This window comes from Cervus elaphus, chromosome 9, assembly GCF_910594005.1.
Source record: "Cervus elaphus chromosome 9, mCerEla1.1, whole genome shotgun sequence".
Taxonomy (NCBI): Eukaryota; Metazoa; Chordata; class Mammalia; order Artiodactyla; family Cervidae; genus Cervus; species Cervus elaphus.
This window is the reverse complement of record NC_057823.1, coordinates 16,762,094-16,774,214: the sequence shown is the minus strand read 5'-3', so window position 1 is coordinate 16,774,214 and position 12,121 is coordinate 16,762,094. Positions and strand designations below refer to the sequence as shown.

The 12,121-nt window shown below is 39.6% G+C and overlaps 1 pseudogene; it reads right to left on the bottom strand.

Moving 5' to 3' along the window:
* Positions 1–9,893: 9,893 nt before the first annotated feature.
* Positions 9,894–10,933, bottom strand: LOC122700454 (annotated as a pseudogene).
* Positions 10,934–12,121: the final 1,188 nt, after the last annotated feature.

Below are 12,121 nucleotides of genomic sequence, written 5' to 3'. Positions count from 1 at the left end.
ATAAGTAATATACGGATAAAGAAGATATGGTACATATACACAGTGGAAATCTACTCAGCCATAAAAAACCAAAATATTGCCATTTGCAGCAACGTGGGTACAACTAGAGATTATCACACCAAGTGAAGTAAGTCAGAAAAAGACAAACAACTATAGGCTATCAGTTATATGTGGAATATAAAATTTGCCACAAATGAGCCTATCTACAAAGCAAAAACATTCACAGACATAGAGAACAGGCTTGTGGTGGCCAAAGGGGATGGGGCTAAGCAGAGGGATGGACTGGGAGTTTGGGGTTGGTAGATACAAACTAGTAAATTTAGAATGGATAATGCTTTTGAACTGTGGTGTTGAAGAAGACTCTTGAGAGTCCCTTGGGCTGCAAGGGGATCCAACCAGTCCATTCTAAAGGAGATCAGTCCTGGTTTTCATTGGAAGGATTGATGCTGAAGCTGAAATTCTGATATTTTGGCCACCTGATGCGAAGAACTGACTCATTTGAAAAGACCTTGATGCTGGGAATGATTGAAGGTGGGAGGAGAAGGGGATGACAGAGGATGAGATGGTTGGATGGCATCACCGACTCAATGGACATGAGTTTGAGTAAACTCCAGGAGTTGCTGATGGACAGGGAGGCCTGGCATGCTGCAGTCCATGGGGTTGCAGAGTCAGACATGACTGAGCAACTGAACTGAACTGAAACAACAAGGTTTGATACATAGCACAGGTACTATATTCAATATCCTGTGATAAGCCATAGTGGAAAAAAATATAAATATGCATATGTGTATAACTGAGTCACTTTGCTGTACAGCAGAGAATGACACAACACTGTAAATCAACAATACTTCAATTTTTAAAAATTGAAAAAGGGGAAGGAGAGGGTGGGAGCAAGTTGAGAGTAGCGTTGAAACATATACATTACCCTATGAAAATAGCTAGCAGGTGGGAAGCTCTTATATAGCACAGGGAGTGCAGCTTTGTGCTCTGTGAAGACCTAAAGGGGTGGGATGGGATGAGGGGTGGGAGGGAGTTTCAGAGGGAAGGGATATATGTATATTTATGGCTGCTTCACTTTGTTGTACAGCAGAAACTAACACAACATTGTAAAGCAATTATTCTGCAATTAAAAATTAAAAAAAGGAATGAAATATCTTTCTCTGTTAACCGCCCCCCCCCCCCCCCCCCACACACACACACACCACTTCTGGGAATTCGCTGATAGTCCATTGGTTAGGAAACAACATTTTCACTTCTGTGGGCCAGAATTAATCCCTGGCTGGGGAAATAAGATCCCTCCAGTGGCATGACCAAGAAAACAAAACAAAACAAACAACATTCCAATTAAAAAACACTAGAAAGTAGCCAAACATGGCTTATCCAAATGTAGTGCAAGAAATTCCCTTAATTTGGAATATTTATAAACACCTTATAACCTTATGTATATTCTAAATTAAAGTCAAATGTACTTCATCAGTTAGAATTTTGATAGCATAGTCATCTCCATAGATTTTCATCATTACTTGGTTTTCTAATAGCCATCCTTCATGAAAATAGGTGCTCACTCCAGTACGTGAGTTGTCTTTTAAAAGTCTTTTCAAATATTAATCCTAATACTAAGCTTTTTATGCAGTTGTTTGTATAAACTTTATACAACTTCAGGGACAGTCTTATGTTTGAGATTGCTTTCTGTTTTTCTTGTTTCCATTATGTAGTGGCCTGGTTGTTGTTGCTGTTCAGTTACTAAGTTGTGTCTAACTCTTTGCCACCCCATGGACTGCAGCATGCCAGGCTTCTCTGTCCTCCACTATCTCTCAGAGTTCACTCAAATTCATGTCCATTAAGTCAGTGATGCTATCTAACCATCTCATTCTCTGATGCCCCCTTCTCCTTTGCCTTCAGTCTTTCCCAGCATCAGAGTCTTTTCCAATGAGTTGGCTCTTCGTATTAGGTGGCCAAAGTATTGGAACTTCAACTTCAGCATCAGTCCCTCCAATGAATATTCAGGGTTGATTTCCTTTAGGATTGACTGGTTGGATCTCCTTGCAGTCCAAGGGATGCTTAAGAGTCTTCTCCAACACCACAATTCCAAAAACATCAATTCTTTGGTGATCAGCTTTCTTTATGGCCCAGCTCTCACATCTGTACATGACTACTGGAAAAACCAGAGTTGACTATACACAAGTTTGTTGGCAAAGTGATGTCTTTGCTTTTTAATAGACTGTCTAGGTTTGTCATAGCTTTCCTTTCAGGAACAAGAGTCTTTAAATTTTGTGGCTGTAGTCACCGTCCACAGTGATTTGGAGCCCAAGAAAATAAAGTATGTCACTGCTTCCAGTTTTCCCCCTTCTATTTGTCATGCAGTGATGGGACCGGATGCCATGATCTTAGTTCTTTGAATTGAGTTTTAAGCCAGGCTTTTCATTCTTCTCTTTCACCTTTATCAAGAGACTCTTTAGTTGCTCTTCACTTTCTCCAGTTAAAGTGGTATCATCTGCATATCTGAGGTTGTTGATATTTCTCCCAGAAATCTTGATTCCAGCTTGCATGATGTACTCTGCATTTAAGTTAGAGTAACAGTATACAACCTGGTTGTTGTCCTTTCCCAATTTTGGGCTGGTCCATTGTTCCATATCTGGTTCTAACTGTTGCTTCTTGTCCTGTATAAAGATTTCTCAGGAGACAGGTAAGTTGGCCTGGTATTCCCATCTCTTTAAGACTTTCCCACAGTTTATTGTGATTCACACGAAGGCTTTTGTGTAGTCAATGAAGCAGATGTTTTTTGGAATTCCCTTGCTTTTTCTATGATCCAACAGACGTTGGCAATCTGATCTCTGGTTCTTTTGCCTTTTCTAAACCCATCTTGTTCATCTGAACATTTAAACATGTTTCTAATTCTAAAATGTGTGGAGCACTGTTTCCTCATCAAACCAACCCTCTTATTTAACGTTCAGTTTCTAGAACAAGGGAAGCCCCTAAGTGACATCTGAAACCCAGTGTTCTTAAACCTATTTAAGAACTTTCCATGTCGATCTTTCCTGATTAAAGGGGTTCCAATTGTCCTTAAATCTGCTTCCTACAGGCAACTTAGGACTTCCTTTCTCCTGTCAGGAAACAACATGATTTAATTTGAGAAAATGTGAAAGAGAACAAACACCTGGATCATTTTCTTCATCTACAAATGGGGATTAAAATGGAACCAACTTTGCAGGGTGGTTGTAAGAAATTAAATAATAAAGTGCTTAGACCAGTGGCTCTCACTCCTGATTGAGCATTGTAATACTTATAATTACCTGTAGATCTATTAAAATATATGTGGATGAAGGAGGGAGTGAAAGAAGCAAAATCTAGAGTGAGAGAGAGATCTGTGCTAAATTATAATATTCTGATCCTTCTATGAGCCCTACCTTGATCTCAGCTATCCTTCCTAGAGCCAATGCAGCAAGAGCACCACTTACCCTTCACTGAGGTCTACCAGGAGCCTCCAAAGGAGAGAGGATGGTGAACGTGGAATCTTTGCTGGAAGTGACCAGGTAAATAAAATAACAGGAAAGAATTCTGGCTGAATGTCCCATGTCTGGAGTCTAAATGCCTGGATTCAAACATGAATTCACTCCTATTTTACCCGTGATCTAATACAAGTTATATTTAAATGATATGTTCCCTTGTTCACCCATAAAATAACAATTATATTCATTCCTAAGCCTTGGTGATAATTATGCAGATGAAATGAAACAAAATACATGGAACATTTAGCTCAGAGCCTGGCACTTAGGAAATACTCAATGAAGAATCATGATACCACGTTTGCTGTTTTCATCCTCATCCTCACTTTATGATTTTGGAGTACTTAGGGGACAGTTTAGAGGGACCCATTCCTGCTATCATGGGGGTCATGCCTACGGGAACTAGAACCAGTGTGGGAGGAAAGCAAAACTCTGAATGAGAGTTCTTGGAACCCCACCAGAACCAAGGACATAAATGTCATAGTGCCCGGAGTTGAAACTTTGCATACTGGTATCCTACTGAAATGTTGTTGCTGAACCATGAAAGACGCTGGGATTCTTGGCCTCCGGAGGAGAAGAATTCAATCCGGGGCCAGAGATGAGGCTTGATCGCTCAGAACTTTTGTGTAATAAAGTTTTGTTAAAGTATAAAGGAGGTAGAGAAAGCTTCTGACATAGACATTGGAAGAGGGCAGAAAGAATACCCACCTGCTAGTCTTTAGCTGGATGTTATATAGTTACTAGCAGTCTGTTAATGAAAGATGGGAACGTCTTAAAACTCAGAGAATGGTACCAGGCCCCTCACCCACAAGATGTATTTTGGGATAATCTTGGCACCAGACGAGTCATCCAGGGCCATAAAACGATTGACTTGACTTTTGTAGAAAGGCAGATTACCATACAAATACTTTTGTTCACATAGATTAGGAGAACAATGTCTGAGTATAACATACTGGTTTGTCAAGTCAGTTCTGAGCCTTTAGGCAGAAGGCTAAAGACATAGACATGAAGACAGGCTTGAAGACAGAGTTTGGGGTAAATGTATAGTACATTAACATAGCTTAAGACAAATATTTCCATAAGAAAAATGCATTGGTTAGCTCAAGGTTTGAGAATAGTTAAGTTCAGGTGGAACCAGGTGTTATTATGGCAACACAGTATTTTAAGAGAAACCTCTTTTTAGATTTGTATAGAGAAGGGGAAAAAAAATATATCACTAGTTTGTTTCCTCGTGCTGCTTAAGAGAGAGATAAAAAAATGTCTGACATTTGCAGCCTATTTCCTTCACTTGGAGACCCCTGGCTTTCCTGCCTGTTACCCTCTCATTACCATCTGTCAATTGCAATTGTTTCGTTTGCTCTGACAATGAGGAAACAAAGTCCTGAAATCTTTTCCATCCACTATCTCCATGGCACTCACTGGGCTGCGCTAAGACCCTGCTGACCCATGACCAAGGGCGGTGAGTCTGCCACTCCTCTCTGCCTGGTGAGCAATGATGGCTGAAGCTCCAGCCTCAGAATTGGCACAAAGATAGACTCCAGCCAGAGCCTCCTGTTGGAGATGATTACTCTGGGAGGAGACACAGATGTGGAGCCTGCTGGACATGGACCCACAACCTGAAGGGCTGGAGACGCAGGCTGACTCTTTACAGTTTCATGGCCTTGAAAGCTTGATACACAGAGCTCCTAATTAGCCAGAGTGATCCATGAGCTGCATTCCCTGAAGACTTCACAATCTTTGGAGAATCACAAGAAAGTCGGTGTCTGTCAACTCAATTACTCTGAGCCCTACCCCTTCCAAGGGGAAAGTTCACTTGGCCTGCTCTCATCATGTATCCAAAAGGAAGGCCCTTGCTACAAAGTTCAGGCTTATTATTTTCTCAGCTAAAAATTCAATTGCAATATTGAGTACTAAAACAGCCTCAATGATGAAATAATATCAGGAATATTGGGATCTTTGTTGTTAACATTTATCATGCTAAAATCTGACAATCTTTCCATGTTTGAACACTTTGATATGACCAAGGAGAGCTTCACACTTTTCTTAATGTAAGTCCTTCTAATTCCTGTGGAGTTTAGTCCTTAGTAATATTTTGTTGCTATTTTAAGTTATACCCTTGTTTTATTTATTGCTAAAATTGGTTTATACTGGCATTGTAGAAAATAATTGAATTGTGTATTTCCACTGTCCACCACTCTTTATTCTAAGAGTGTCTCTAGTTGTCTATTTTTAGTGAAAGTTGCTCAGTCGTGTCTGACTCTGTGATCCCATGGGCTATACAGTCCATGGAATTCTCCAGGCCAGAATACTGGAGGGGATAGCCATTCCCTTCTCCAGGGGATCTTCCCAACCCAGGGATCAAATCCAGGTCTTCTGCATTGCAGGTGGATTCTTTGCCAGCTAAGTCATCAGGGAAGCCCGTTTTTCTTGAGTAGAAGTATATTATCTGAAATTATTTATCATTGTGGTTTTTTGCTTTTCATAGTCTATCTCTCCTTGTAATAGAATAAAATAGTGATAGAGTGGCAACAAACAAAGAAAAAAAAGCAATTTAAAACTTGGTAAAAAATGTGGATAGACATTTTCAAAATACAATATACAAATTATCAACTGGCACATGAAAAATGCTCAACATCACTAATTATCAGGGAAATGCCAGTCAAAACCACAGAGAGATATCACTTCAGACTTGTCAGAATGGCTATTATAAAAAAGATGAGATATAAGTGGTGATGAGGATATGGAGCAAAGGGAACACTGCTCCACTTCTGTTGAGAATAAAATTGGTGCAGCCACTATGGAAAACAATACAGAGACTCCTCAAAAATTAAAAATAGAACCACTAGCAATTCCACTTCTGGATATGGAAGAAAATGAAAACACTAAAATGAGAAGATATTTGCACCCCTATGTTCATTGTAGCATCATTTACAACAGTTTAGATATGGAAGAAGCCTAACTGCCCACCAACAGATGAATGGATAAAGAGACATGGTATATTTATACACACAATAGTGTATTACTCAGCCATGAAAAAGAATTCTATCTTGCAATTTGCAACAGTGTGAATGGACCTAGAGGGTATTATGCTAAGTAAAATAAGTCCAGCAGAGAAAGAAAAGTACTGTGTGATTTTACTTATATGTGGAATCTAAAAATCAAAACAAATTAATATAATTAAATAGAAACAGTCATAGGCAGAGAGAACAAATGGGTGGTTGCCAGAGAGGGAAAGAGGGGAACAGAAATAGGTGAAGACATTAAGAGGTACAAAGTTTTAGTTTAGAAAATAAATAAGTCACTGATATAAAATGTACCATGTAGGAAATGTAGTTTATAACTATGTTATATCTTCGTATGGTGACAGATGACAACTAGACTTAGCATGATGGTCATTTTGAAATGTATAGAAATATTAAATCATCATATTGTGTACCAGGAACTAACATAGTATTGTAGGTCAATTATACTTCAAAAAACAAACATACAAACTCATAGAAAAATAAATACAATTGGTGGCTACCAGAGGTGGGAGTTGGGGAAGAGAGAATTGGATGAAGGTAGTCAAAAAGTACAAACTCTTAGTTATAAAATTTAAGCTACTATAATATAAAGCTACTAGGCACACTGCTATACTTAAAATGGATAACCAACAAGGTTCTACTGTATAGCACAGGAAACTCTGCACAATGATATGTGGCAGCCTGGATGGGATGGGAGTTTGGGGGAGAATGGATATATGTGTATATATGGCTCAGTACTTTTGCTGTTCACCTGAAACTATCACAACATTGTTAATCAACTATAATCCAATACAAAATAAAAAGTTAAAAAAAATAAGTTCTAGGGATGTAATGTACAACATGGACAAAGATAATATTGTTATACACTATATAAGAAAGTTGATAAAAGAGTAAATCCTAAGAGTTCTCACAACAAAGAGAAGTGTTTTTTTTTTTTTTTCCTATTTCATTAATATTCTATCTATATGAGATGAAAGTTATTCACTAAGCCATTATGGTCATTGTTTCATGATGTGTTGAAGTCAGATCATGTGTTAAGTCAAACCTTTGTTGTGTTAAGTCAAACCTTAAACTTATACAATACTGTATGTCAGTTATCTCTCAATAAAACTGGGTTGAGGAGAAAAGGATTGAGTGACTCTCATGGCACCATTGCTAGTAGTCTAGTGAAAGTGTTAGACACTCAGTTGTGTCTGACTGCTACCGCATGGGCTGTAGCCTATCAGGCTCCTCTGTCCATGGGATTCTCTAGGCAAGAATACTGAAGTGGGTTGCCGTTCTCTTCTCCAGGGGATCTTCTAGACCCAGGGATCAAACTCTGGTCTCCTGCATTGCAGGCAGATTCTTTATTTTACTAGTATCTGGGTTCAGTTCAGTTCAGTCGCTCAGTTGTGTCCGACTCTTTGCAACCCCATGAACTGCAGCACGCCAGGCCTCCCGGTCCCTCATCAACTCCCGGAGTTTACCCAAACTCATGTCCACTGAATCAGTGATGCCATCCAACCATCTTATCCTCTGTTGTCCCCTTCTCCTGCCATCAATCTTTCCCAGCATCAGGGTCTTTTCAAATGAGTCAGCTCTTCGCATCAGGTGGCCAAAGTATTGGAGTTTCAGCTTCAACATCAGTCCTTCCAATGAACACTCAGGACTGATATCCTTTAGGATGGACTGGTTGGATCCCCTTGCAGTCCAAGGGACTCTCAAGAGTCTTCTCCAACACCACAGTTTAAAAGCATCAATTCTTCAGTGCTCAGCCTTCTTTATAGTCCAACTCTCACATCCATACATGACTACTGGAAAAACCATAGCCTTGACTAGATGGACTTTCATTGACATGCTGTCTACGTTGGTCATAACTTTCCTTCCAAGGAGTAAGTGTCTTTTAATTTCATGACTGCAATCACCATCTGCAGTGATTTTGGAACCCCCCAAAATAAAGTCAGCCACTATTTCCACTGTTTCCCCATCTATTTGCCATGAAGTGATGGGACCAGATGCCATGATCTTAGTTTTCTGAATATAGTATCTGGATATCTGGATTCAAACTAGGCAGTCTAGCCTCAGCTCCAACATTCATAATCATTAAGATGCAGAATTGTATTCTGTTTGAATCTGTGAGTTAAGTACATTTCCAATTTTTTGTATTATCATACAATGCACAATTAATATTCTTGTAGGTTTCCTCATTTCATGTGCAAATGTTCTTCCATAATAGCTAATGAGGGACTTCCCTGATAATCCAGTTGTTAACACCTCACCTTCCAATGCAGGGGATGAGAGTTTGATCCCTGGTTGGGGAGCTAAGATCCTATACACCTCAAAGCCAAAAAAACCAAAACATAAAACAAGAAGTAATATTGTAACACATTCAATATTTCTGTGGATGGTTGAAAAGCTTTCTTTTGCTTGCCTAGAAGATGCCAAGTGAAGGTCACCCCAAAATGCTGTCTCAGCCCCAGTTGACCCTAGCAGTTCCCTAACCAACCACACATAGCCTGCTTTTCCTAACTGGTACTTCAGAATTCTCTGATCTCTGGAGGCAGTATAGTGTAATGATAAAAACCATGGGTTCTGGATTCAGACATAGTTCCGCACTACATACTAAATATACAACACTGGCCAGTTTTGAGTTCATTTGTGCTGTTTCACTGTGTGTGTTATGTGGATAATAAATATCTCTTGTCTTTAGACAATAGCCATTCTGACAAGTGTGAAGTGATATCTCATTGTGGTTCAATCCCTACTGCAGGAATTGAGACATCATATTTTACACCATGTGGCCAAAAATAAATAAATAAAAATAAGGAAAATTAAAAAAAAATCCTCAGCTCAGGACACTTGCAAGTCTAATTAAATCAGAATCTCTGGCAATGAGACTCAGTTGTCAGTATATTTTAAAATTTATTTTATTGTAGTATAGTTGATTTACAATGTTGGGAAATAGTATTTTTAAGCCTTCCAGATGATTTTGATAAAAGCCAAGGCTGAGAAGCAGTGACATGCATCCTCATACATAGACTGCATGCACAAAATTAAAACATAGTAATCCGCTGGAAAATAAACAACAGCTTTGGGAAAAATATATAATATTTAAATCTGTAAAAAGGGAGTTTTTTCATCTTTCTAGAATGTGGATCACCATGATAAACTATATACTCCTTGTTAGGTATAATAAGATTCAGTCAATCAGTAGTTCTAACGTCTACAGAATCCCAGGATACTCTCCCAGCCCCATTAAAAACATATCAAAAGAAGTAATATTCAGGTATAAAACAAGGAGAGACAAGAAGGCCCTAAGAGCTACAAAAATGATGTCATGAGAGAGCTAGAATTTTCAGATGTAAATGTTGCTACATTTTCCAACCTACACTACAAATGGGTGACACAGATAATGAGACTAGAACATTTTGCTGGAAAACCTCCACATGGTTCTTTTGATGTGTCTGTTCCTCAGACTGTAGATGAAGGGGTTCAGCATGGGGGTGACCACAGTGTACATCACTGAGGCCACTGCACCCTTCCTGGGAGATTCTGAGATGGTTGAGTTGAGGTACACACCAAGGCCTGTTCCATAAAATAAGCAAACAACTGTCAGGTGAGAACCACAGGTGGAGAAGGCTTTATACCTCCTACCTGATGGGATTCTCAGAATGGAGGAAAGAATTTTGTAGTAAGAGAAAAAGATTCCCAAGAAAGGTAGAAAGGCAAAAATGGCACCATCAAAATATGTGACTGTGTTATTGGTGAAAGGATCAGAACAGGCAAGCTTGAGGAGCTGAGAAGGCTCACAGAAGAAATTAGAAATGTCAACATTCTCAAAGTAGGTAAGTTGTAGCACAATCAGATTGTGCACCTGGGAGTCCAAAAGGCTAAGAAAAAAAGACACCAAAACTAAGGAGCAGCAGAGGCGAGGGTTCATGATGACCATGTAGTGTAGTGGGTGACAGATGGCCACAAACCTGTCATAGGCCATCACAGACAGAAGCAGACAATCCATACATCTAAAAAGGATAAAAATAGACATCTGTGTCAGGCAGCCCGCATAGGAGATGACTCTGCTGTGAGTCTGGATGTTCACAATCATCTTGGGGACTGTGGTGGAGACAAAACCGATGTCAGCCAAGGAGAGGTTGGAGAGGAAGAAGTACATGGGATTGTGGAGGTGGGGGTTAGAGGTGACAACCAAGATGATGAGCAGGTTCCCCAGCATGGTGACCAGGTACATGGCCAGGAACAGGACCCAGAGCAACGGCTGCAGTTCTGGATCATCTGAGAGTCCCAGGAGGAAGAATTCTGAGACACTAGTTAGATTTCCAGTCCTGTGTAGCTCAGACACCTTTGGAAAAAGAAAAAATGGCTGGAAAAATAGGAAATATGTAAATGGTCATGTAGTCCTGCATCCATATTTTGGATTCAAGCAATTCATTTCTAAAGAGCAACCCACTCCAGTGTTCTTGTCTGGAGAATTCCATGGATGAGGGAGCCTGGCGGGCTAAAGTCTATGGGGCAACAAAGAGTTGGACACGACTGGGTGACTGAGCACCTTCAGCAATATTTCTCAGTATGAGAAATTCTGTCTTAGAATTGTTTCCTCATTGGCCTCTATATTATTCATTTTTGTCTATACACTTTTACATTATAAAACTTTATGAAAAGTGAAAGGAAACAAGAACATTAGAGATAATACATCCATGATCTCAGTTAAATACAGCCTACTTTTTTAGAAATAACAGAATGAGAGATTCCCTTCTCTTTCTAAGAAAATATATAATAATTAAAATATAAAGAAATTATGTCATTATATAAATCTTATTTTTTTTCCAAATACAATTCTAGATATTTCCTTAATTTAGAATATTTACAAATATCTATGAAATGCAGGACTATGTCATCTGGATTCTAAATTAAAAATGAATCTTCATAATCAGAACACAGTTTATTTGATATTCAGAGTTTTATCATCTTTGATTTTCTGTCTTCCCTCTTCATGAAATGGGGATTACTCAAATATCAGAGTTGTCTTTTAGAAGTCATTTAGTATATGCTTCATATCTTTGGTGGACTTCAAATTTCAATCAATATTGTTTAATTAATTGCACATGGTGTGCTGGAGTGGCGAGCCCCTGGGAGGAGATAACCCATGCCCAAGGTCAGAAGTGGTGGCTGAGGTTTGCTGGACCAGCCGTGAGGAGATACCTCACGTCCAAGGTCAGAGAAACCCCAGTAAGGTGGTAGGCTCTGGAGCGGCTGTGAGGAGATATCCCACGTCCAAGGGCAAAGAAGAAGTCCCAGCAAGATGGTAGGAGGGGCGAATTCATATTAGGAATCAAACCCCATTTCTGCCAGAGATGCTAAGAGGGCTCAAACAAACCTTGTGCATACCAGGACCCAGACACCCCACAGAGACTGAGACAGAACTGTGTTTGAGCATTTCCTGTGGAGGTATGGGTCAGCAGTGGACTGCCACAGGGACCGGGCTCTGGGTGCAGCAGACTTGGGTATAGCATAAACCCTCTTGGAGGAGGTTTCCATTAACCCCACCACAGAGCTGCCAGAACTTACACAGGACTAGGAAATAGATTCTCAGAGAGC